The sequence below is a fragment of the Mustela nivalis genome, assembly GCF_964662115.1.
Source record: "Mustela nivalis genome assembly, chromosome: 1".
Lineage (NCBI taxonomy): Eukaryota > Metazoa > Chordata > Mammalia > Carnivora > Mustelidae > Mustela > Mustela nivalis.
In genome coordinates, this window is record NC_139020.1 from 159,923,688 (window position 1) to 159,948,948 (window position 25,261).

Consider the following 25,261-nt stretch of genomic DNA (forward strand, 5'->3'; position numbering starts at 1 on the left):
AGCCCAGAAATTGACCCTCATGTACAGGGTCAGTTGAACTTGCACAGGGGTGCTGAGTCCATTTAGTGGTAAAAGGACAGTGTCTTCAACAAATGGTAGTGGTCCTGGGAAACTCTACCTGCAAAAGAGTAAGCTTGACCCTTATCTATTAACCATGTACAAAAATTAGATCAAACCAAAGGATTTAAGAGTTAAAACTATAAAATTCTTGAAAGAAAATACAGGGTAAAAATTATGACATTGGATTTGACAGTGATTTTGTGGCTATGACCCTGAAAGCACAGGCAGTGACAGGAAAAACAGGTAAATTGGACTTCATCAAAATTAAAAACTCTAAGGACACTATAAGAGAGTAAAAAGACAATCAGAATAAGAGAAAGTACATGTAAATCATATCTGATAAGGAATTAGTATTCAGAATATGTAAGAACTACAACTCAAGAACATAAAACTCAATTTAAAATGGCACAAGACCTGGATGGACATTTCTTCAAAGAAGGTATGCAAATGGCTAATTCACACAACAAAAATGCATGTCACTAGTCATTAGGGAAATACAAATCAAACCAACAATGAGATACCACTTCACACTGATTGTTATTTAAAAGACGGCTGGGGAGGGGAGGGCACCTGGGTGGCTCAGTCAGTTAAGCCTTACTTAGCATCTTTGTCTGCCTCTGGCTCAAAGTTCTGGGATTGAGCCCTGGGGAGTCTGCTTTTCCCTCTGCCACTCCCCCTGCTTGTGCTTTTTCCTGCGCTTTCTGTCAGATAAATTCATTTAAAAAACATGTGTTGGGCAGGACCTGGAAAATTGGAACCCTTGTGTATTGCTGTTAAGTTGAAACAGTGCTGGTGCTATGGAAAGCAGTTTGGTTGTTCCTTAAAAATGTAAACTGAGTTATTGTATGTCTTGGGAAACTCACTTTTAGGTATACACCCAAAAGATTTGAAAACCGGATATCAGAACAGATACTGATACACTGTTGTTCATGACAGAATGAGAGTCAAAAAGTAGAAGCGACCCACATCAGCAGATAAAAAAAATAAGCAAAATACAGTATATGTTAACTAACTCGAATTTAAATAAAATTAATAAAAAAGGTTAAGCAAGATGTGGTATTATTTACATGCAGTGGCATGGTAATCACTGTAGGAAGGAAGTTCTGATGCATGCCATGTGTTGAACCTGGGAAACACCATGCTGAGGTACACCGTAGATGAGGACAGATCCTTTGTAACCCCACTTCCATGGGCTGTTTAGAAAAGGACAATTCTTAGAAAGTAGAGTAGAGATTATTAAGGGCTAGAGGAGCGGGACCTCGGTTGTTATTGCTTAATTTGTATGGAGTTTCTGTTTGCTGTGATGAAAAAGTTCTGGAAATAGATGGTGATGTTGCCATCAACACAACACCGCAGTATGATGTTCTTACAGATGAGGAAATTAAGATCAGTACCTTTTCTTCATCCAAACTCTTCCCCTCAAATCCAGACTGCATCTTAATGGACAGATCTCTAACCTTGAAATGTGATTCATAAATCATGTATTTATTACCACCTCATAGTGTGCTCAGCCGTGCAGTGTCATGTGGTGGGGAAGCATGTGGAGTTACGGAATATGAAATGACCATCCTTTTTCCTTGTTTTCATGGTAGTGTTGTGTTTCCACCTTGAATTAGTACTTTGTAATGACATCTCTAAAATGTTGTCCGAGCAAGCTGTGCATTGGTGATCCAGTTGGGCAGGTGGATCTTTATTTTGCCAAAATCTTAACTAGCACAGTTTCAGTCCTGTTAAACCTTCCTTTCAGTAACTTTTGAAAGAGAAGCAAAGTGTTGTGAAACTTCGGATATTTCTGTTCTTTAGCATTTCCTTTTCAGCCTGAAGAGCTGGGCCTTGTGCTTAAACATTACAGTTCTGCATTTTTTTACCTGAAACCTCAAGTGGCTGAGCTTCTGTTAGCTTTTCATATCTAGCCCTGGCCGGCTGCTTACTTTCACGTGGCAGCTTGATTGGGGCAGGGATGCCCAGACTTGGTTAAAACATTCCTCTGGATGTATCTGTGAGGGTCTTTCTGGAAGAGATTAACATTTGAATCTGTAGACTATGTAGAGCAGATTGCCCTTGTCCAGTTGTGAAGAGTCCTGAGTAAAGCAAAAAGCTTGAACAAGAGAGAATTCACCTCTGTCTGAAGGTTTTCTCCTGCCGTGAAACTCAGACTGGATCTTAGACCATTGGCTGTCCTAGTTGTCCGGCCCTTAGACTGCAGATCTTGGGACTTCTTGGTCTCCATAATTGTGTGAGCTACTTACATGTAATAAATGTCACATATATATACTTTATATATGTGTGTGTGTATATATATATACACACACACACACATATATATATACTTTATATATGTGTATATATATATATATAATTCTGTATGTATTTATGTGATCTTATACATTGTTACATAGGTAAATCTTGTATGTATGAAGTTTATATTTAACAGCATATTTTAAATCTCCCTTGAAGGTAATTGGCAAACTGTGAGCTTATATATGGTCCCAGCAGAGCCATTAGGTTCTCTTCCTCCATCTTGGTGGTTCTGTTGGTTCTGTTTTCTTTGGAAACCCTAACTAATAAATTTGGCATTAATAATAGAGTCACTCTTTCCTAAAGACAGGTCCCAGAGCATCTTTATACTGATCCTTCATATACCTCTGTTTCTCAGATTCTTTTTTTTTTTTTTTTAAGATTTTATTTATTTATTTGACAAAGAAAGAGCAAGCACAAGCAGGGGGAGCAGCAGAGGGCAAAGGAGAAGCAGGCTCCCCACTGAGCAGGGAGCCCTAGGGGGAGCTCTATCCCAGGACCCTGGGATCACGACCTGAGCAGAAGGCAGACATTTAACTGACTGAACCACCCAGGCATGTTTCTCAGATACAGCTTATAATTCAGAGAACTAGTGTCTGGTTTGTGAACAGCTGGGTGACTCTGAAAGTCCGTTGTCACCTAACCAACAGGCTTTTGATGGTTAAGCCTTTGAGTAAAAGTGAGGAAGTTCATTCAGCAACTGTAGCAGAAGTGAGATGTAGAAATGAAAGGATGGGTTGCTTTTGGGTGAGTGAGAACTGCAGGAGAACACTTATTCTTGAGGTTAATGAACTCAAAAATGTTTTGGACTAGTGGCCACTGAAATCTTTCTAAATCCAATCTTCTTTTTGGAGGGGGTGGCAAGGCAAAATCGTGTCATTTCCTACAGTCAGTCCTATATTGACTTCAGGTAAATTGTGTATCTCTGTAAAGTGTTTCATTGTTTACGAAGCTGCTTTACTGATTTGCACATGGAATCCTCCCTACAACCTGAAGAGGTGGCTAGGAAGTCTCTCTTACATGCGAGGAAGAAAGTTGAATTGTAGCTGTGAGAATTTGTTTATAAAGCTAAAAGAGGTTAAAATGATAAATTTTATGTTATTTATATTTTGCCACAGTAAATCATAATATAAATTATTTATAATATAATTATAATACAGTATTATAGAATAAATTATTAATTTATTAATATAAATTATACAGTAAGAATGCTTTCTATAACTTTGTTAGTAAATTTGAAAACCTCTGGGGTGAAGATACTTCTGGCAATATTGAACTAAAAAGGATGTTCATTTTGTTCTAGGCTACAGGTAGGTTTTGTTATATGAAGATTAAAGATGAAAAAGGGTAAGGAGCAAAAATGGAAACTTCAAGGTTTCTGCTCACCTTTCCCCAAGAATTACAATGTTTACCAGTATTCATATCTTTTCAGGCCCTTCTGCCCCAACACAATAAACTAAGCAAATGATGTTATGTATTCTTTATTACAAACTTTTCCCACACTTCTTAGCTTTCTAAAGTCTTACCACCCTGCAGCCCTCTAAAACAAAAAAACAGGAGGGACTTATATAATGACGTGGAGGATTACTTAAATCTGAATTAGTAGTCAGGGCTGGTTAAGCACACCTTGAAGTACTTCAGAAGGTTTTGTTTGAAGCATTTCTGCATATTGAGGTTCCCTGGCAGGTCTACCTGCCCCTGGTAAAGTTGGGGAATCCTGGGGATTCAATATCAGAAACTCTTTAACCAGATTGTAATCTGACCAGAGAGCATGTCCTAACAGCACTGCTTCAGGAAGCGTCCCTTCCTCTAATGTGGAGTAGCCGTCTCTTTTTAAAATGTTCTGTTACGAAAAAATTCAAGTAAATAGAATCATAAAATACATGAACACACACAAACTCCTACCCAATTTTCAGCAGTTGACCCTTGAACAGTGCAGGGTTTAAGGGTACCAAACCCCCTTGTGGTTGAATTCTAGTATGACTTCTAACTCTCCAAAAACTTAAGTACTGATAGATTAGTATTGACCAGAAGGCTCACCAATAAGCAGTTGATTAACACTTGTATGTTAAATATATACTGTACTGTATACAGTATCTTTACAACAATGTAAGCTAGGGAAAAGAATATGTTAAGAGAATAATGAGAGAAAATACATATAAGTACCATACTGTAAAAAGTCCACATATTCGTAGACCCACACAGTTCAGACCCGTGTTGTTCAAGGGTCAACTCTATTTGCTCCCTATCTGTTCTTTTGGTTGAACTAAAACAAAGTAAATTAGAGGGGCACCTAGGTGGTTCAGTCAGTTAAGCATCTGCCTTCTGCCCACATTGGGCTCCCTGCTCAGCAGGGATTCTCCTTCTCCCTGTGCCCCTGCTCATGCCCCCCCCCAAATAAATAAAACCTTTAAAAAGGAAACAAAGTATATTAGATATTATCATGACACTTCACCCCTAAATGCTCAAGTCTTTTCATCTAGATGTGGTCCCTTCCCCCCCTTCCTTTTATGTCATTACCTTTAACTTTGAAAAGATCAAGCCAGGGGTGCCTGGGTGGCTCAGTGGGTTAAGCTGCTGCCTTCGGCTCAGGTCATGATCTCAGGGTCCTGGGATCGAGTCCCGCATCGGGCTCTCTGCTCAGCAGGAAGCCTGCTTCCCTCTCTCTCTCTCTGCCTGCCTCTCCATCTACTTGTGATTTCTCTCTGTCAAATAAATAAATAAAATCTTTAAAAAAAAAAAAAAAGAAAAGAAAAGATCAAGCCAGTTGTTTTTTTCTTTTTAAAGATTTTATTTATTTAATTGACAGAGACAGCTAGAGAGGGAACACAAGCAGGGGGAGTGGGCGAGGAAGAAGCAGGCTCTCCAATAAGCGGGGAGCCCATTGCGGGGCTTGATGCCAGGAACCTGGGATCATGACCTGAGCCAAAGGCAGACGTTCAACAGACTGAGCCACCCAGGTGCCCCCAAACCAGTTGTCTTAACAATGTTCCATGCTCTGGGTTTGGCTGGTTGCATCCTTTGATACTTAATGTGCACCACTAGCCCTGCTGTTTCTTGTGCACTGGAAGTTAGATCTAAAAGCTTGGGTAAATTTAGGTTATATGTTTTTGATGAGACTATTTCATAATGTCTGATTGTCCCACTATTAGTGAAGGTAAGTTTAATCACTATATTAAGATGGTGACAGCTGTGTATGTGTCCTTTGCAGCCTCTTGTGATTAGGAAGTGATCTCTTGAGGTGCTGTTTTGGTAACATGTAGATCTTTAGTTTCCCATCCACCTTTCACCTGGGGCATTAGCATCATTGATGACCTTGACCTGAATCTTTCATTTTCATTAAGGAATGCAAAATGATTTTTTTTTTATTTCAGTCATTCCTTCTGTATTCCTCTTTTTTCTTCTCTCTTTCTCTTTTTTTTAAGTAGACTCTACGCCCAGTGCAGGGCTTGAACTCAATGACCCTGAGATCGTGACCTGAGCTGAAATCAGGAGTCAGACATGCAACAGACTGAGCCACCCAGGGACCCCTAAGAACTTAACTGTTAAACAGCTATATAAACATTTCTTATATACCGAGGCTGCCGTTTTCAAATGTCTATTTAGTGGAGCACATCAGTATTGATGTTAATTTTTTGCTTGTTTACTAGGTAGAGAGACCAAGTGATGACAGATTTGTTCAGTTTAGGAGGCTTTTTTTTTTTTTTTTTTTTTTTTAAAGATTCCATTTAGGGACGCCTGGGTGGCTCAGTTGGTTGGAAAACTGCCTTCGGCTCAGGTCATGATCCCGGAGTCCGGGGATCGAGTCCCGCATAGGGCTCCCAGCTCCACGGGGAGTCTGCTTCTCTCTCTGACCTTCTCCTCGCTCATGTTCTCTCTCACTGTCTCTCTCTCAAATAAATAAATAAAATCTTAAAAAAAAAAAAGATTCCATTTATTTATTTGACAGAGAGGTCACAAGTAGGCAGAGAGACAGGCGGGGTGGGGGGAGAGAGCCTGATGCGGGGTTTGATCCCAGGATCCTGAGATCATGACCGGAACCAGAGGCGGAGGCCTTGTTTTTTGAGGTGGGTTAGGGAGGTTGGGTGGGAGAAAGAGGCAGGAAGGCCCTTCTGGTTGGAAGCAGTGTCCCTGGCAGAGTCAGAAGTGGAAGAGTCTAGAGCACTGGAAGGCGACTGAGTTAGGCAAAATGAGAAAGTTGTGGCTAAGAGAGCTGTTTCTTTCTGGGGATGGGAACAGTGTGTGCAGTCCAGACTGTCTCGGCACTACTCATCACTCACGTGGACTGGCTGGAAAGAATTACCAGAAGGATACTGGAGAGAATCTCAGGGGATTCATTTCCAGCCCAGCTTAATGGGAGGGAAGGTTGTCATCTCTGTGGAACGCCTCATGGGTTCTCATCTCTCCCTTTTTGATTTCTTCAGGTTCCCCAAGGGTCCAGTGATTATACTTACTCAGAGCTTGTCTCTGTTCATCACCAAATGCTCTACACAGTTAGGTGGTTTCCTCTTTCTTGGCTACTGTGAATAATGACACTGTGAACATTTGTCTGCAGGTTTTTGTGGGGATGTATGTTTTGTTTCATTTCTCTTGGGTTTGTCTCCAGAAATGGAATTGCTGGGTCATAGGGTGACTCTCTGTTTAACTTTCTGAGGGACTGCCAGCCTTGTGCAGGATGGCCTCACCGGTTCACCTTCGCCCAACAGCGTGTGGGGTCCTGTGTCTCTGCATTGCCCATCAGCGCTCGTTAGTGCCTGTCCTTTTGATTATAGTCATCCTAGTGGGTATTCTCTTCCATCAGTTGTTTACCTCTAGTCTTCTCAGGAGTTGCTGGGTTTGGGTCATGGTGCAGCAGAGATGCTCCTTGTAGGTGCTGGGGCGGGGGAAGTACAGAGAGGCAGGTTACCGTAGAAGGAGAAGTCGGATGTGGTAAGCAAATAGACCAAAAGGGAGCTGGGGCCAAGCCTGGCAGGGCTGGAAGAGTTAGCCCAAGGAGCTCTGACTGTGGTAGCGAACACCGTGTATTTATAGCAAAGCTGGCTAACTAGAGCAGAGCAGCTCTGAGGCTGAGGAAATAGTCAGGAAGTAATGAGGATTCAAACTGGAGTTGTGCAAATGAAAAGAAGAGGTTTGGGGAAGATTAGTTATGGGTAGGACTAGATCAGATGTAATGCTTAGAGTAGAGGAACATGGAAATAATTTTGAGTCTGAGAACAGGAGAGAATGTTCCCCTTGGACAGATTTGGGTGGGTGGAAGGTTTCTGTATATAATGTGACTCTTAACTGCTAACAGAACACGTGACAAATGTGTGTGCTGCAGAAAATTAAGAAAAGCCTTTACCGGAGCCCAGATTTGACATCCTGAATGAAGTGGGAAGTGTCGCAAGGTCTCTGCTTCTTCCGTGTCATCCCCTCAAATATCTGCAGATAACCTCTGATCACCTTCCTTTTTTTTTTTTAAAGGTTTTATTTATTTATTTGACAGACAGAGATCACAGGTAGGCAGAGAGAGAGGAGGAGGAAGCAGGCTCCTCACGCAGCAGAGAGCCCAAAGCAGGGCTTGATCCCAGGACCCTGGGATCATGACCTGAGCCTGAGGCAGAGGCTTCAACCCACTGAGCCACCCAGATGCCCCCACCTTCTCTTTTTTATAGAACAGCTTAATTGAGGTATAATTGCCATATAATAAACTGTACATGTTTACACTATACATGTTGAGTTTTGATTTATGCGTCTGTCTCTGAAACTGTCACCCCAATCAAGATGATCAGTCCATTATCCCAAAAGTCTCCTAAGCCCCTTTATAAATCCTCCCTCCTGCCTACTGCCCCTTCCTTACCCATTCCCGGACAACTACTGACTTGTTTTCTAGTTCACATTTTCTGGTATTTCATTTAAGTGGAATCTGCATTTATACATTATGTATATGCACGTACAGTAGATGTACTTTTAGGGGAGAGGTGTCTGGCTTCTTTTACTCAACATCATTTTGAGTTCCATCCATGTTAAATGTCAATAGTTCATTCCTTTTTGTAGCTGAATCTTATTCCTTTATAAAGGTGGGTCACAGTTTATTCTCCAAGTGATGAACATTTGCTTCCAGTTTTTGACTATTACGTATAACCCTGCTGTGAACATTTGTGTACAAGTCTTTGTCTGGACATATGCCTTAATGGTAGATACTTAGGAGGGGAATTGTTGTCATTCCTTCAAGGTTCATTTTAGCACTTTTTAAAAAAAGATTTTATTTTTATTTTATTTTATTACAAGCAGGGGGAGTGGCTGGCAGAGGAGAAGCAGGCTCCTGCTGAGTAGAGAGAGCCCAATGTGGGACTTAGTCCCAGGACCCTGGGATCATGACCTGAGCCAAAGCAGATGCTTAACTGACTGAGCCACCCAGGTGTCCCATATTTTAGTGCTTTTTAGTATATTCACAGGATTGTGCAACCGACATAACTCTTTCATTCCAGAACATATCTTCATCACCCCAAAATGTATCTTTAATTCTTAAAATGTTTTTTCTGTCTTACATTCCCACCAGCAATATTATTCCACATCTTCCAGTTCCATATCTTCACCAGTAGTTCGTATGGTCATAAAATTTTTTTTTAACCAGGGGCACCTGGGTGGCTCAGTGGGTTAAGCCTCTGCCTTCATCTCAGGTCATGATCTCAGGGTCCTGGGATCGAGCCCCATCGGGCTCTCTGCTCAGCGGGGAGCCTCCTTCCCTGCCCTCTCTCTTTCTCTCTCTCTTTCTGCCTCTCTGGCTACTTGTGATCTCTGTCAAATAAATAAACAAAATCTTTTTTTAAAAAATATTTTTTTAGCCGTTCAGGCATGTTGATAGTTTTATCTCATGGGATCTTTGGTGAACTATCTGGTTACTCTTTAGCTTATTTATTGAGTTGGTTGTTTTCTTACTGAGTTTTAGAGTTCTAAGTCTGTTGTCGGATACGTGGTTTGCACATATTTTCTCCATCTTTGTCTTCTCACTGTATTAACAGCATCTTTTGAAGAGCAGAAGTTCTTAATCCTGATGAAGTTCAGTCTGTCAGTCCTTCTACATGTTGTGCTTTTGGTGTGATACCTAGGAAATCTGCTTAGCCCACATTTCTGACAACCTTGAAATAGGACTAAATTTTAAACTAAGCTCAGGGTCTCTGTTAGATACCCAGGGGGCATTTACATTTATCATCTGTGTCCTTCACCAGATACACTGGAGAGTCAGAAATTGTAGGGGTCATAAATAAGCCAGTTATCAGTCAGTTGCCCAGTCATCTGTCCGTTATGTGAGCATGCCTGTACTTAGCCAGCTCTAAAATGATGGGGGGTTCCTCACCCTCATCTGTCTCCCATGTTTCCTGACCTGGCTCTTTCTGCTGTCAAATGAATGCCGTAAGAAAGAATCAGTGTTAACTTAAGAAAAATAAAATTTGGAAGACAAATCCTCTATCCTTCTCTTCCTAAAAAATCCAAGTACACATTACTTTTTTTTTTTTTTTTTTTAACATAAGGCAAATAATTACCCGGCTCCTCTTTTCCATGAAAAATTTGAGAACTTTGTGATTTTAAGGAGTTTCCTGAGCCTGGGCTTTCTTCCCTCTGGAGTCTCTCATCTCTGGGTGTGGCTGGACTCCCTTTGTAAAAGGTAGTTACAGAGTTCATTAGAAAGGATATGTTTTAATTTTAAGTTCTGTATTTGGAAAATTTCCTCAGTTGTGGGGCTCATCTCAACACAGAGAGTGAAGACTAAAATATGTTCTGTAATTGCATTGGTTGAAGAATTGAACTGAAGAATGTTGTACTGGGTGAATAAGGGACTTACTCCATTTTACCAGGAACCAGTAATAGCTCCAGAAATTGAAGAGGTGGGGAGATACTGGGCCTAATAGTAATGAGCTGTCAGTCATTGGTGTCTCTGGTTCCTTTATATCTTCATTCTCATTCTTCACAGAAGCACGGAAAGATAAAACTATCCACTTTTTACAGATGTAGGAATTTACTATAAAAGGCCCAAGGAGGACAGATTATTTATCTCAACTTACCCAACTAGTAAGTTTCAAAGCCCTGATTTGAACTAGAGCTTCTCGGGTCTTCTTGGGTCCCAAAGCCCTTGGTTTGTCTGTTGTCCCAGTTTGTCTTGCATCTGAATACGGAGCAGATCTGAGCTGCTTTTGGAGAATAGTATTGAGAACACTCCTGAAGTCATAGCATTCCGACCGACCTTTGTATGACCAGCTTTGGAGTATTAGGAATCTCAACACTCTCCCCATTCTCTTCTTACGAGTATTGCTTTTTGCCTCTGAAGATAAACCAAACACACTTAAAACTTCGTTAGAAATGTTAGCTGTTAAGATTATGGTAGTTCTCAAGAAAAGGTAAGATCATACTGTCATTTAAATACGAAATAAATACATGTCAAAGATTTTATCTCATTAATTGAGAAAATGGGGAAAATGTTACAACCAAAGAATACAAAGAACAGACATTAAGTGTAGGTCAGTAGAGTTGAAAGGAATATGCACTTGAGCACAAAACTGGCTCTTGCCCAGGGGAAATAGAATTCTCCAGCTAGAATTCATTTGCGTATCCATAGACAGGGGTTCTCCAGGACTTGTAGTTGGGTCACCAGCAGGGGAGGGCTGGAGTCAGCACAAAAGAAAGTGCTCTAGATTTAGAGTCTAAATAATGCATAGTTTCCCACTAGAGACATCCCATGCTGCTTTTAATTTCAGATTTGCTTACAGAATGTGAAAATCTGTAGTACTGTTTTACTTCTTTTCTTCCACATTCAACTTTTTGAATGCTTGTTTAAAAATGGTTTGGGTAGTAAGGCTTTTCTGAATTTAAATCCCAGTGATTGCATATTAGGCTTAATCTGTTCATGTATTTTGGAGACATCATATGAAGTTATTTATTTATTTATTTTTTTAAAGATTTTATGTATTTGAGAGAGAGAGTCAGAGAGAGAGTACACAAGGGGAGGGGCAGAGGCAGAAGCAGCAGGGAGGCCAGTGCGGGTGCGATCCCAGGACACGGAGCCGAATGCGGATGCTTAACCAACTGAGCCATCCAGGCGCCCCTTAAAGCTAATGTACTTAAAAGCATTTTCTACTTTGAGTATCTCTTCTGAGGATGACAGCCACTGAGCTTCAGCCCTTCAGATAAGTTCTCAGACTTGTGGTATTCCTGCATTCCTAGTATCTGACTTGAAGAAAGAATCAAGGGTTTAAAAGTCTGTAGAACCATACACATTGGGTAAGAGTTTGCTGCTCTGACTTGTATTTCCCCTATGGGTAACTTCCCCACCCTTCTTCTAATATCAGAGAGAGAGAGAAATGCTATATAGCCACAGTTTCTGATTCCTTTGATCTGTTAAAAAGAAAATTCAGCTGAGTAAGTTTTCAAGATCTTTCTGGCTTTATTCAAGAAGCCATGAATAAGGCAGCGTCCCATCTAGCAAAGAAGGGAATTCCAAGGAGCTGTACAAAATAAAAAGACTTCTTTAGGCAGGAGAGAGTAGGACAGGGAAGTTACACTAGTAATAAGTGGATTGGTTGTGAGGAGAACTCCTATGGGCTACAGCTGGGGTCTGTCAGGCAGGTTACCTCACCAGTGTTGACCAGGTAATTCTGGACTGACTGGTTTAAGATTCCATTTCTGGGAGCGGCCAGAACTATAATTAAGTCTCAATTTGGTGATGCTGGGTTTAGCCTAAGTGACTTCATTTTGTGCCTGTTGTCTTCCCCCCGCCCCAAAGATTTTTATTTATTTGACAGAGATCACAAGTAGGCAGGCAGGCGGCGGGGAGGGGCAGAGGGGGGAAGCAGGCTCCCCACAGAGCAGAGAGCCCGATGCAGGGCTCGATTCCAGGACCCTGAGATCATGACCCAAGCTGAAGGCAGAGGCTCAATTCACTGAGCCACCCAGGCATCCCCCCCTCTTTTTTTTTAAAGGCTCTTATTCTTTGGAGAGGTGGGGTAGGTGTGGTGTGGTGGTGAAAGAATTGAAATTGAAGTTTACCTTTTCAGCAAAACGGGAATACCTTCAGTAATGAAAGAGTTCTTGGATATCCTGAAGACCCAGCAGCCATTGAGAGTCCTCTTACCCTTCAGTTAAATGTGTGAGGAGTGGGCTGCCATACAGAGACAGCCCTGATTGGGGTGTGTTCATGGGAGAATAGCAGGAATGCTAGAGAGGAGAGAGGGTGCTAATGCAGCCTTGACATGTATAGTGTGCCATGACTTCTGGCCGCTGTTTGTGTTAAGATGGGGACCTGTAGGCTGCCTGGCTTTAGTGAGGCTCTTCACCTCACCTGCATTTGAACAGTGTTTGTCTTGGTTTGTCTTGTCTTTCTGGTTGAATCTGTCTGCCATTAGTCTCCATCCTTCCTCTACTGGGAGGGAAAAGGACACATCTGTTTTCCATCTGATGTAACTCACCCTGCCTCTTTGACTCCTTCTTTCTTAGTGGCAGTACCATACAGCGTTGCCTAGGTTTCCCTGTTTGGGACTTCTGGGTCGTGTGTCCATTGAGTGGTGGGAGTTAACTTTTTGACATCTAACCTGAACAGGTATGATACTACATTTACGTTATTTGTTATACTTATTTTAGAGCTTTAAAAAATTCCTGTGTGGGGGCATCTCTGGGTGGCACAGTTAGTTAGGTTAAGCATCTGACTCTTGGTTTCAGCTCAGGTCGTGATCTTAGGGTTGTGAGATCAAGCCCTGAGTTGGGCTCTGCCCTGAGCACAGAGTCTGCTTGGGATTGTCTCTCTTCCTCTACCCCTCCTGCTCATGTTCGATCTCTCTCTCTCTGAAACAATAAATTAATTTTTTAAAAGTTCCAGTGTGGAGTTTATCATTTGCCAGACTGGATTTCTTTTACTTTGACATCTTGTTTCGAGAAGGGGTTAGGAAGGAATTGTTTTGGAATATAAATCTAACTATATGAAACACCTCAGTTCACCATGGTTCCTGTGAAAGTACTGGGGAGTAAAATACATGTGCCTGCCGCACAGAATTGCATACAGTTCCTAACAGGACCTTCTCCAGTCTGATGAAACTGTCTAAACTGTCACTGGCAGAGTTTCCCACCTTCTCAGAGAAGGATTTTAAGATTTGGTTGATGTTTCATCATTTCATCTTACTTGGGCAAGAAATCTGTAAGGGCTGTTCCAGTCGATCAGTGCCATCAGTTTCGTGTCCTCAGTGTTCCTTACGTTATCGACAGTATCGCATTCTCGGATTTGAGCATTCCTTTGTTCCTGTACTCACTTCCTTTCCTATAAGCTGGTGTGTGAAACCATTAACTGAACTTTCCCCTTGACGGGTTGCAGAGAACCTCGTATAGTGTTTGTGCACCCCTGGTCTGCCAGGACAAATGGCCACAAATACTATGAAATGGTTATGATGCAGCATTATCCTGCTGTGGTGTTCTAATGAAAAATTCAGACATTAAGTAGTATCTATAGTTTGCTGTTGAAGAACAAGTATTTTTATTAGTTGTTAAGAATGAAAGACAGGGTCCTTGGGTGGCTCAGTCAGTTAAGCCTCTGCCTTCAGCTCAGGACATGATCCCAGAGTCCTGGGATCGATCCCCACATCGGGCTTCCTGTTCCATGGGGAGCCTGCTTCTCCCTCTCCCCCACTCAAGTGTGCATGCGCACACTCACTTACTCTTTGTTCTCACACTCTATCTTGAATAAATAAATAAAATCTTAAAAAAAAAAAAAAGCAGACAGAAGATAAGGTGGTAATGAAACAAGGAATGGCCATAAATTGAGATTTAAGATGTTTGAGGACTGTGTATTAATCCTAGGGAAAGGTTCCAGGAGTGTTTAGACTGGTACTATACTATAGAACTTCCTATGCTGATGGAAATATGCTATATCTACATTGTCCAGTATGGTAGGTGCCAGCTACAGATGGCTGTCACGCACTTAGAATGTGGCTAGTATGGCTGGGGAACTGTATTTGGCCCTATTTAACTTCATTTAAGTAGCCACCTGTGCTCAGTAACTACCATGCTGGATACAGTAGTAGTTTACCAGGCCCTCCTGTGGGGTGTGCTATTGGAATTGGGGATTCGGGGGTGGAGGAGAGACTGCCTTGGTCTGTCCGCATTCGGGTGGCAGGCAGATGCGCTGGAAGTTACGGTTCAGTATGATGAAAGGGGGCCCTGGGACCCAGATGCTCTGGCGTTTGGGGAGTGGTGCCCGGGAAGACTGGCTGTCCAGATTGCCTAGACGTTGCTGCCCTCTCCCAGATGAGCAGGCTCCTGGTACACGAAGTGGGTACATGCAGGGGGTGTGGCCCCGGGGGTGGGGTGGCACACACATGAGAGATACAGGGCATATGGGGTAGAAATGATGCATGTTCTGGAGAAATTCAAGGCTAGGCTAGGCTAGGTACCTGCCTCGCATGGTTGTGGAGAGTGCCCATGGCAGGCTGGGCTCTAGCTTTGGTGTGCCAGCTCCAGCCTTGGTGGCTTCATGCTCTCAGGCCCAGACAGCCCCTTTTGATCCCTCTGGTGGTCCACCGGCGTCTCAGACCTGACGCTTCAGAGCCTTGCTCCTTCTCACTTCAGTCCTGTAACATTTCTCACTGGGCTTCCTGAGAACTTCTCTGAAGCTTGTAAGAGATGGCAAACAAGTTAACCATTCTGACCAATTAGTTTTGACAGCAGTGGACACTCCTTCTCAGGCATTGCATGTACAGCTGCTCAGTCTTGCTTTTGAAAATGTTCTAGTATTTCTGCTGATAAGTGTTCTCTCCCTTAAAGTACTGTTACTTATACTGCCCTGTGAAATGATGGTCTTCCTGCCTGCCAGACAACAAACCTCTAGAAGACAAGCGCAGCCATCTGTTACTACCCTTTATACCATAGCCCTATGTGTCCGGTGAATGCTGAAATTCCCATTTTAGCACAGGCATCTAGACCGAAGTCATAAAATCCTAGCAAAAACAAGCATTCCTCAGTTAGCCGTGAAATTTGAGATACAGCTAAATACAGTGTCTCTCTAAAAAATAAGAGCACCTGGCTGGCTCGAGACTCTTGATCTTGGGGTCTTGAAGTCAAGCCCCACGTTGGGGTAGATTTTACTAAAAATTTGTATTTTACTTTTTATAAAGATTTTATTTATTTGTGAGAAAGTACGCAAGCAGGGGCAGTGTCAGGCAGAGGGAGAAGCAGGTTCCCTGCTGAGCAAGGATGCTGATGTGTAGAACTGGGGGGGGGTGCCTGGGTGGCTCAGTGGGTTAAAGCCGCTGCCTTCAGCTTGGGTCATGATCCCAGGGTCCTGGGATCAAGCCCCACACCGGGCTCTCTGCTCAGCAGGGAGCCTGTATCCTCATCTCTCTCTCTGCCTGCCTCTCTACGTACTTCTTATCTCTGTCAAATAAATAAATAAAATCTTAAAAAAAAAAAAAAAAACACCTCAGTCCCAGAACCCTGGGATCATTTAGCCAAGCCAGAGGCAGACACAACTGACTGAGCCACCCAGGTGCACCCCTTTACTTAAAAATTGGGGGGGGGGTTAGAATTTGACTGCAAGATTATTCCAAGCTCTCTATTTAGGAGGAAAGGGGAATATGATAAAATTCAACTGAGCTTGTATTATTCCTAGACTTGGAAATACATGTTTCAGTCCAGATCCTGGACTCTGTTAAACCAGTGACTCTTAAACTTTCCAGAGTACAAACTGCTTCAGCACGGCAAGAAATTCCACAGGGCCTGCCCACTGCCCCTAGCTGTCCATGTCCCAGGTGTAGGCTTCCTCTTTGGGCAGATTCCACTTTGGGTTAGTCACAGTTTAGCCCTATCCACAGTATCTCTTCATTTATTGGGTGGATGTAGTGGAAACTGGTGGAAGGAAGGCTGGAATCTGTCTTGGTCCCTGGGGAAGCTAGAGTAGGCTTCCTGCTGAAGGCAGCGTTCATCCTGAAAGGGAAAGAAAAAACTCACTTCAAACTCTAGGAGTAGAGAAACTAGGTTTAAGACTTCAGAATTATTCTGACATACACCTGTGTTGAATGAAGGGTATTAGAACTTAGCCGATGAAGGGGATGGAAGGTGCTCCAGACCCAGGCAAGTGACTTTATTCAATAAAAACAAGACAAAGGCTAGTTCAAAGTAAAAAGGTGCCTTGCTTGCTTAAATGTCTGTTGTGCATTCGGAGGTAGTGATCATCCATACCAACCAGTTGATAAGTTCTGCTTTCCGATCTGAGCCTGTTGTCTGAGTTTCTAGAACACCAGCATTTCCCCAAGCTTCCCCCAAAGTGACTTCATGATTCTACAGAAAGGGTTTTGGTCAAAGGCCCCCACTCATCCTCTGCCCTCCTGCTTCCAGGCTGGCAGTCTTTCCACTCCTGCCCCTGCCCAGATGAGCATCCTCCTCTCTGGAACCTTGCATCCCCTCCTGGAAGTATGTGGCAGTGACTGCATTCTTCTCCCATTCACGTTCCTGGATCTGAACCTAGTTCTGGTCCATGTGGACCATTTGATCATGGGGTTTCCAAACAACTCCAGCTTCCAGCTTCCATTTTTTTCATTCCCTTATTGGAGGGACATTTTTGCTACCATTTGAAATTAGGCTTCAGGGGCACCTGGGTGACTCAGATGTTAAACATCTGCCTTTGGCTGAGGTCATGGTCCCGGGGTCCTGAAATCAAGCCCCGTATTGGGCTCCCTGCTTAGCGGGAAGCCTGCCTTTCCCTCTTCCACTCCCCCTGCTTGTGTTCCCTGTCTGTCTGTCTCTCTCTGTCAGATAAATAAATAAAATCTTTTTTTAAAAAATTATGGCTTCAGTTTTAATTTGGGAGCTTTCAGAACATCCTTTGAGATGTTATTTTCTTGCCTTTCTTCTGGGCCTAGAATTTTGAAGCCATTTTTAACTCAGGCAATCTGTTACGCCCCTGTCCTTTCCCCCCAACCCCACTTTTTTTTAGTAGAGTATTTCCTGGATTTGCTAACCCTTGGATTGTTAAAGTAGTCACGCTCCCAACTCCCATCCCCAAAGGACACAATGAACACTCTTAACCTGTCCAAAAGTAACACTAAGTTATCTTAATCTTCATGCTTACCCAGATGAGATGATACAGGTAAGATGCTTAGCCTGAAGACAAGCACACTGTGAGTTTTCAGGAGACACACTTGGTAATTTTTTATCTTAGGCCTTTGTGTAGCTAGTTTTCCTTCTCTTGATACCTGTGGTTCCTGTTCCCATGAAGCAAACCTACCTACCTTCTGTAGCCAGCATAACTTCCTTCCACCTCCTGGCTTAGAGATGCTGTTCAGAATTGTTTTTATTTACCGTTATGACATTTTATGGCTGTCTCCTGCTACTCTAGAACCCTTATATAGTGCCTTTTAGCCATTGGGATTGGAGTTGGCTGGGTGATACTGTTTGTTGAAAATCTGCTCTTGGGGCACCGGCTGGCTCACACAGCAGAGCATGGGACTCTTGATCTTGGAATCATGAGTTCAAGGGTAGAGTTTACTTAAAAAAAAGAAAAGAAAAAGAAAAATCCTCTTGTTCAAGCTTTTCTCTTTCCATCTTAAGCTGCTCTGTTGGAGGAATCCAAATTCATACTATCCGGATCTCTCACTTTCTCTCTCAAACTGATCTTAAAACAAGTTACTTCTGGAGGGCCTGCCTGGCTCAGTTGGTAGAACATGACTCTTGATCTCAAAGCTGTGGGTCCAAACCCCATGTTGGGCATAGAGACTCCTTACTACCAAAAAAACAAAAACAAAAACAAAAACCTTCTTGGTCTCCTAACTGGCTCAGTCATTTAAGTGGCTGCCTTCAGCTCAGGTCATGATCTCATCAGGGTCCTGGGATCAGGCCCCTGGACAGGCTCTCTCTTCGAAAGGGAGTCTGCTGCTTCTCCGTCTGTCCTGCTCATTCTCTGCCCCCCCACCACCAAAATATAAATAAAATATTTTTTTCAAAAAAAGGTTATTACCAAAGTCATAACATAGTTTTTTATTTAGGCTTCCTTTTTAGAAGGTATGTGCCAGATGTTTCTAACCTAAGATTTCTGTTGTAGCAAAACTAACAGTATGCTTGCCCTCAAACCAAAGGCTAATTATCACGGATAACCAAAGATGATTATCAAGCCTGAATCTGGGACACATTTGCCATAAAAGTTTGTCACTGTATTTTTAGTAATGAAAATAAATTTATACGTACTTTATTTTTTCCTTCAGATTTTTCTAATTTGTTAGAAGTATGAATTGCATTTACAGTTTTTTATTATGGAAAATCTCAAATACGTGCAAAAGTAGTGTGAACAGTGCAGGCAGCCTTTGCACCCATCGCTCAGCCTGTTACCAGCCTGTCACATTTGGGCTGTGCACTCCGTCTCACCCTGTGGATTATTTTGAAGCATGACACGCCTTTTTGATCTTGGTGATCAACCCAGTGTAGCGACTGAGATGAAGCACTTTGTAATTGGTCCTGGGCTCCCATCTCGTATCTGAGTGTTTTTACAGATCCAGGGACCACCTGCAAACTCCTGTTTCCTTGTCTGTTAAATGAGAATTCGACCTTACGACCTTACGGCCTTGTTGTGAGGATTAAATGCATGACCTGTAGTGTAGTGCCCAGCACAGAGTGCTCAGGAAAGTGGTCTTTATTTCTCGATCTTTCATAGGCTCTGCTCTTTCACTCTGTAGGCCCTAAGAAGATTGCTCCATTTGGAAAGTTGAAAGACTCTACCTCCAGCAGACGTTACTCTGTTCAGCTTGGAGGCTAGCACAGTTGGTAGTATATGGCTTCCCGCTCCCTCCCTGTGACCTTTTCCAAAACCTTAGCACATATTGCTTGCCTACCTCGCTCTGAGCCTTGAATTCATTGGTTTTGAGGGCAAGGTGACTGCGGGGTTGGCGTTGTCTTTTTTTTTTTTAAGATTTAAGAATTAGCAAGACAGGAAGCAACATGTGTTGGAGAGGATGTGGAGAAAGGGGAATCCTCTCACGCTGTTGGTGGGAATGCAAGTTGGTGCAGCCACTTTGGAAAACAGTGTAGAGATTCCTCAAGAAATTAAAAATAGAGCTTCCCTATGACCCTGCAATTGCACTACCGAGTATTTACCCCAAAGATACAGATGTAGTGAAAAGAAGGGCCATCTGTACCCCAATGTTTATAGCAGCAGTGGCCACGGTCGCCAGACTGTGGAAAGAACCAAGATGCCCTTCAATGGATAAGGAAGATGTGGTCCATATACACTATGGAGTTATGCCTCCATCAGAAAGGATGAATACCCAACTTTTGTAGCAACATGGACAGGACTGGAAGAGATTATGCTGAATGAAATAAGTCAAGCTAAGAGAGTCAATTATCATATGGTTTCACTTATTTGTGGAGCATAACAAATAGCATGGAGGACAAGGGGACGTGGAGAGGAGAAGGGAGTTGAAGGAAGGGGAGGTGAACTATGAGAGACTATGAACTCTGAAAAACAATCTGAGGGTTTTGAAGGGGTGGGAGGTTGGGGGAACCAGGTGGTGGGTATTATAGAGGGCACAGGTTGCATGGAGCACTGGGTGTGGTGCAAAAACAATGAATACTGTTATGCTGAAAAGAAATAAAAAATAAATGATGGGGAAAAAAAAAGATTTGAGAGCGTGTGTATGTGTGCAAGCTAGGGGAGGGCCAGAGGGAGAAGCTGGCCTCCCTGCTGAGCAGAGATCCGGATATGGGGGACACAGGGCCTCTATCTCAGGAAACGGATCTTGACCTGAGTGGAAGGTGGGCGTTTCACCAACTGAGCCACCCCATTCACCCCTTCTGGGTCTTCTTTAATGGTCAGGTATAGCTATAGCACGGAGTCTTGGAAGAATATGGGATGGAGAGGTTTCATGCTGGTTATAGTTTAGAATGATACTTTTGAATCTGCTCAGAAGCCTACAACTTCTGAAATCTGTATCCCCATGATGCTTCCTTCTCAATGCTATATGTAGACTATGTATGCAATAAATCACATTATATTAGGTAAAAATAGGCAAAGACCATCAGACAACTGAGAGGTTTCTGGTTGAAATGCTTGACCTCTGCTGATCTAAGAGATGCAGATGGAACCAGCTGACCTGACCCTCTTTTCTATCTATATGATTAACAATGATTTGTGCTAATGATAGCTGAGGTATGGCGAAATGGAAATTCTAGTTCACTGATGGCGTGGGTGTTAATAAAGCTGTTCTGGAAAATAATTCTGTCAGTAAATTTCAAGGGCCTTTAAAATAGTCTTACTGTTTTGCTGAGTGATAACACATTTGTGTGATCAGATTGTATACATAATTTAAAATAATTGCATGCTTAATAATAGTGGGATTATCCATATGCTGCAGTATCATGTAACCTTAATGCCAGGAGCATGGGAGGATATTTAATATAGAAAGACAGGATGTAACAGTATAATCTCAACTATTTGAAGGAAAATTAGACCTAAACCCTGGTGCTAATAGGATTGTTTCTAAGAGTTGAAATTGTGAATGCCTTTTTGTCTTTGGCTCATTCTTTGGTGTACCTTTCTGAATTTTCTATAATTCAGTACTTTAATTGGGGGTGGGGGAGAGAGAGAGAGTAGCAGAAGAGTCAGTTGTTTGATTAGGATCTAGCTGATCCACCTAGAGAGGTACGCAACTTGGCAACACCACGCAAATAAAATTGTTAATGGGTTCTTGAACACTAGTCCGTTTAACTGCCGCAGCCTTGCATCTCTAATGTCAGTGCCGTCACTGTATCAGACACATACGTAAATCAGAGCAGCAGTTCCAGACCCCAAGTCAGGAGTTCCAAATCTGGTGTGTGCGCCTCAATTGGCAGAGGGAACTTTTCAGAATCCCTCACCTTAAGGACTGATCCCCCAGCCCTGATGAACCAGAATCCTCTTGGCGGTGAGAGCTGATACTACAGAGTGGCATGGTGGTTGAGTATTGGGGGCCTGGGCTTACACATTCAACAATTCCAGCTCTGCCACCCAATTGCTGTGTCATCTTGGACATGATACAACACCTGGTTCACCTTCATTTCCTGTGTTTTACACTGTTGTGGTGGTGGCTTTGCACATGCTTTGCTTTCAACTCCTTGATACTGCAACTCCCTAGTCTCACCTCCACAGGAGCATAGTCACCTTGAGTTTGTGATCACCACACAAAGCTGCACTGGCCACACTTTGCAGTAGCCTGCTGACCGCCAACTTCTACTCCCTCCCTGCTCCTCCACTTTTTTCCCTACCAATTCTTTGTTCTCGCTGTCCTCCCCTGACCTCTCTGTGGGACCCTTTCTGACCTCATTGGCCCTGCCCAGCCCAGACCCTTGGATATTATTTTCCCGACGTTTTTACCTACATGGGGGTTTCTTTGTTGTGTCTGCCTTTATGGTCAGTGGGTTTCTCTGCTTCAGAGATAAGAGAGTGATAGCTCCAGGCTAACAGGAAAATTCTAGCTTTTGATTTATTATTCGAGAAAAAATTATACTTGAGGGGAAAGAATGGATTCGGCCTATGAAGTAGTTAGTATTGCTTGTTCTTCCAAGGAAATCTCTCCAAAACACACTGATGAGGCTTGGTTTGAAAGCAGAAGGAAGGAAATGTGTTCTGAATACACCTTATTCTGAAAATTAGAAGATATATGTAAACGGATTAATGGGTATTATCAGAAATGTTCATTTCCAAGGAACACAGTGGCCAGGGACCTTGCACAGCTCTTATTTCCTCTTTGCCTGTTTCAGTTTCTCCTGTAAAAGGAGTGGTCTCTGTGTTAGAAACTGTTTTCCAGTTACAAGTTTCTAGTTTGTAGGAACTTTTTTTTTTAAAAAGTAAACTCTGCACCCAGCCTAGGGCTAGAACTCACAACCCTGAAATTGAGTCACATGCTGTACCACCTGTGCCAGCCAGGTGTCCCCTAAGTTTGTAGGATTTCAAGAAGTAATTTCAGAAATTGATGAAGGTGATTATGGAAATCAGTAGCGAAGAAACTGTGAGTGGAGATTTTAAAGCCGTTGCAGCTTGGGCAGCTTCTTGTAGCAAAAGTTGTGCTCAGGTTTGGTTTGGTTTGGTTTGGTTTTTTCTTTACTTTTTTCTAGAAACCAGTGTCCCATTCTTGATCCTGGAGAACAGTTAAGTGCAGGAACCTAGCTCTAAACTTTGCCAATATAAAGCCGTTAACATCCTGGTGATGAAACCACGTGTTGGGTTTCTTCAGATCCACTGTTGAGTGCAGGCCCTAAGTGAAAATGAAATCCTCATTCATGTATCTTTCATGATGAATAAGGACTAATTTTGTAATGATAAAACTTATTTGAAAAATCAGCAGCTTAACATTTATCTCCGAAGTGGAAATAGCCTTTTCAGTTTCAGGGTAATGTGTTCCTCCAAAGGTCACAATAAGGTAGCATAAAGAAATTAATTAATTAATTAATTAATTAAAGCTATTTTAATTCTCCCATCCAGGAAAAACCTGCTAATAATTGTATTCCTTTCAACTTCATTTTTATATTTAAATATTTACTCCTTAGGGCATTTTGTTTTGGAGGATGAAGTGTAAGGATCTTAATTCTCAGGATTTTTCTGGCTGCCTTCATTTTGTGAATTTTTTTTCATCCTTTTGCTACCGAATTTTATAATGCATTTTTGTCCAAATTATTCATTTCTGGGTTATTTTCTGTTTAGTCCTGTTCCAGCCCCATACTTTAATACTGTATTTTTATAACATACTTCCCAAGACTGTTAAGACAAGTCCTCTCTCCTCTTGTCATTATTCTTTTAGAGGAGAGGAATGGGAGGGATTCCTGTGAATTTATTTTGATGAATAAAATTATTCATCAAGTAAGAATTATTTCAAGTTCCAAAAAAACTCTTGGGATTGTTTCAGTAGGGGAGAATTTACATTTCTGCATTAAGTCTTCCTATTGGAGATAGCTCTTCATTTATTCAGATTTTCTTTGTTTCAGTAAGATTGTCATTTTCTTATTTAAGTTTTGTACAGTTATTAACCACTGCAACAGTGGTTGTAGTATAAATTTGGAAAATCCTTCAAGAAAGTGAATTATGGGGCACCTGGGTGGCTCAGTGGGTTAAAGCCTCTGCCTTCGGCTCAGGTCATGCTCCCAGGGTCCTGGGATCGAGCCCGCATCGGGTTCTCTGCTCAGTGGAGAGCCTGCTTCTGCCTCTCTCTCTCTCTCTCTGCCTGCCTCTCAGCCTGCTTGTGATCTCTGTCAAATAAATAATTAAAATCTTTAAAAAAAAAAAAAAAAAGGAAAGAAAGTGAATTAGTGGAAATCGTGAAAATGTTTATACTTTTGATTCAGTAACCCCATTCCTAAACAATATCTGTAAGTTAAGTTTAACAAAACCCGTTTGCCTGTGTGAAAATTTGACCTTTGGTTAACTTTGTTTCTGGGGAACTCAATAAAGGCAGACTGCCAACTTCTTTTGCTGGGCGCTATGGCTTACATGGTAAAATGTCTCCCGGTTGGTGATTGCATCTGGGCAGGGAGAGGCTGTGAGCGCTCAATGCAGCCCCATGCTTGGGCTTTGCAGAGCACATTGGCTTTTGGGCTGTGTGTGTTCCTCACCAGGGACCAGTACAGCTATTAAAAGAGCTGATTGGATCCTCTCAACAGTGAAGGTTTAAATCAGGGCTTGAACACACACACTCTCCCTATACCTGAGCCATCTGCTGTGTGGACTGTTGAAAGAACAGCCAACAAGCTGTGTTCCTGTCCCATTCCTTCTCAGTAGATGCATGCCGGGTATGGCCTGTATAAGTGAATGTATGGCCTGTGATAGTCTTGTGAATTTGACTGTGAGATTGTGCCCCCCCACCCGCACCCCCACCCCATGGCTGTTGCTGGGTCCTAAGGAAATGATCCCTGAACTGAAGTTCAAAGATGTTCTTTACAGCATTACTTTCCCCAGATTTTTGGTATATTAAGTAAAAGGCAGGAATGACTGTTCAAACACTTAATTCACTCAAAGGAGTATTAGATGTTAAGACTGTTACAGAAGCAAATACTACCAACAAGATAAAGTCACAGTCATGTAGCCAGCCTCTCAGCCTTCTAAAAGCTAGGTGGTTAAAAAACAAACTAAGAGACACCTGAGTGGCTCCATTAAGCATCTGCTTTGGCTCAGGTCATGATCCCAGGGTCTTGGGATCGATTCCCACACACATCAGCCTTCTTGCCCAGCAGGGAGCCTCCTGCTCCCCGTGTGTGAGCTCGGTTGTGTGCGCGCATACCTGCATGCGCACACGCGTGCGCTCGCTCGCTCTCTCTCTTTCTCTTTTACACACACACACACACACACACACACACACCCCACACACACACACACCCTTTTAAAAATAAAAATTAGAAGCGCCTGGGTGGCTCAGAGGGTTCAGCCTCTGCCTTCAGCTCAGGGCACGATCTCAGAATCCTGGGATCGAGGTCCCGCGTCGGGCTCTCTGCTCAGTGGGGAGCCTACTTCTCCCTCTCTCCCTGCCTGCCTTTCTGCCTACTTGTGATCTCTCTGTCAAATAAATAAATAAAATCTTTTAACATAAATAATAAATAAAAATGAAACTAAGTAGCTTTTCTAAGACCTAGTTTTGACTGCCTTGTTCTCCCAAACTGTAGAATAACAACAGGCTTTACAGAACCCACTTCCTTACCTACCTTTTTTATTTGTAAACAGTTATTTCCTCAACATCCAAGAGGAGAATATGTTCTTTTAGACTGCTCTGAGAGGCAGGATGAGCCTGTCTCACTATTCTAACCAGCTTGGGGCCAGAGTTCTAATGACTAATCCTGCTCTCCATCCAGTCCCCCCGCATGGCAGGGAAATAGCCAATGGAAAGGTTCAGGGCTCAGTGGTTCTTGGTTGTTTTGATGCCTACACTGGGGGGCGTGG

At 42.6% G+C, this 25,261-nt stretch overlaps 1 protein-coding gene and 1 long non-coding RNA gene across 3 annotated transcripts in view; both read left to right on the forward strand.

Annotated features, from left to right (window-relative positions):
* Positions 1 to 25,261, forward strand: part of LOC309872844 — an 802,828-nt gene that overhangs the window by 199,547 nt on the left and 578,020 nt on the right. The gene's annotated exons all lie outside the window — the stretch shown is intronic.
* The window catches only part of RAB7A (RAB7A, member RAS oncogene family), a 114,718-nt gene that overhangs the window by 70,239 nt on the left and 19,218 nt on the right, over positions 1 to 25,261 (forward strand). Inside the window, exon 2 of one of the 2 annotated variants that reach the window (XM_082747707.1) lies at positions 12,829 to 12,931. The exons of the other annotated variant lie outside the window; for it this stretch is intronic. The gene's annotated coding sequence lies outside the window, so the exon portion shown is untranslated. The remainder of the gene's footprint in view (positions 1 to 12,828; positions 12,932 to 25,261) is intronic. 2 annotated transcript variants of the gene reach the window in all.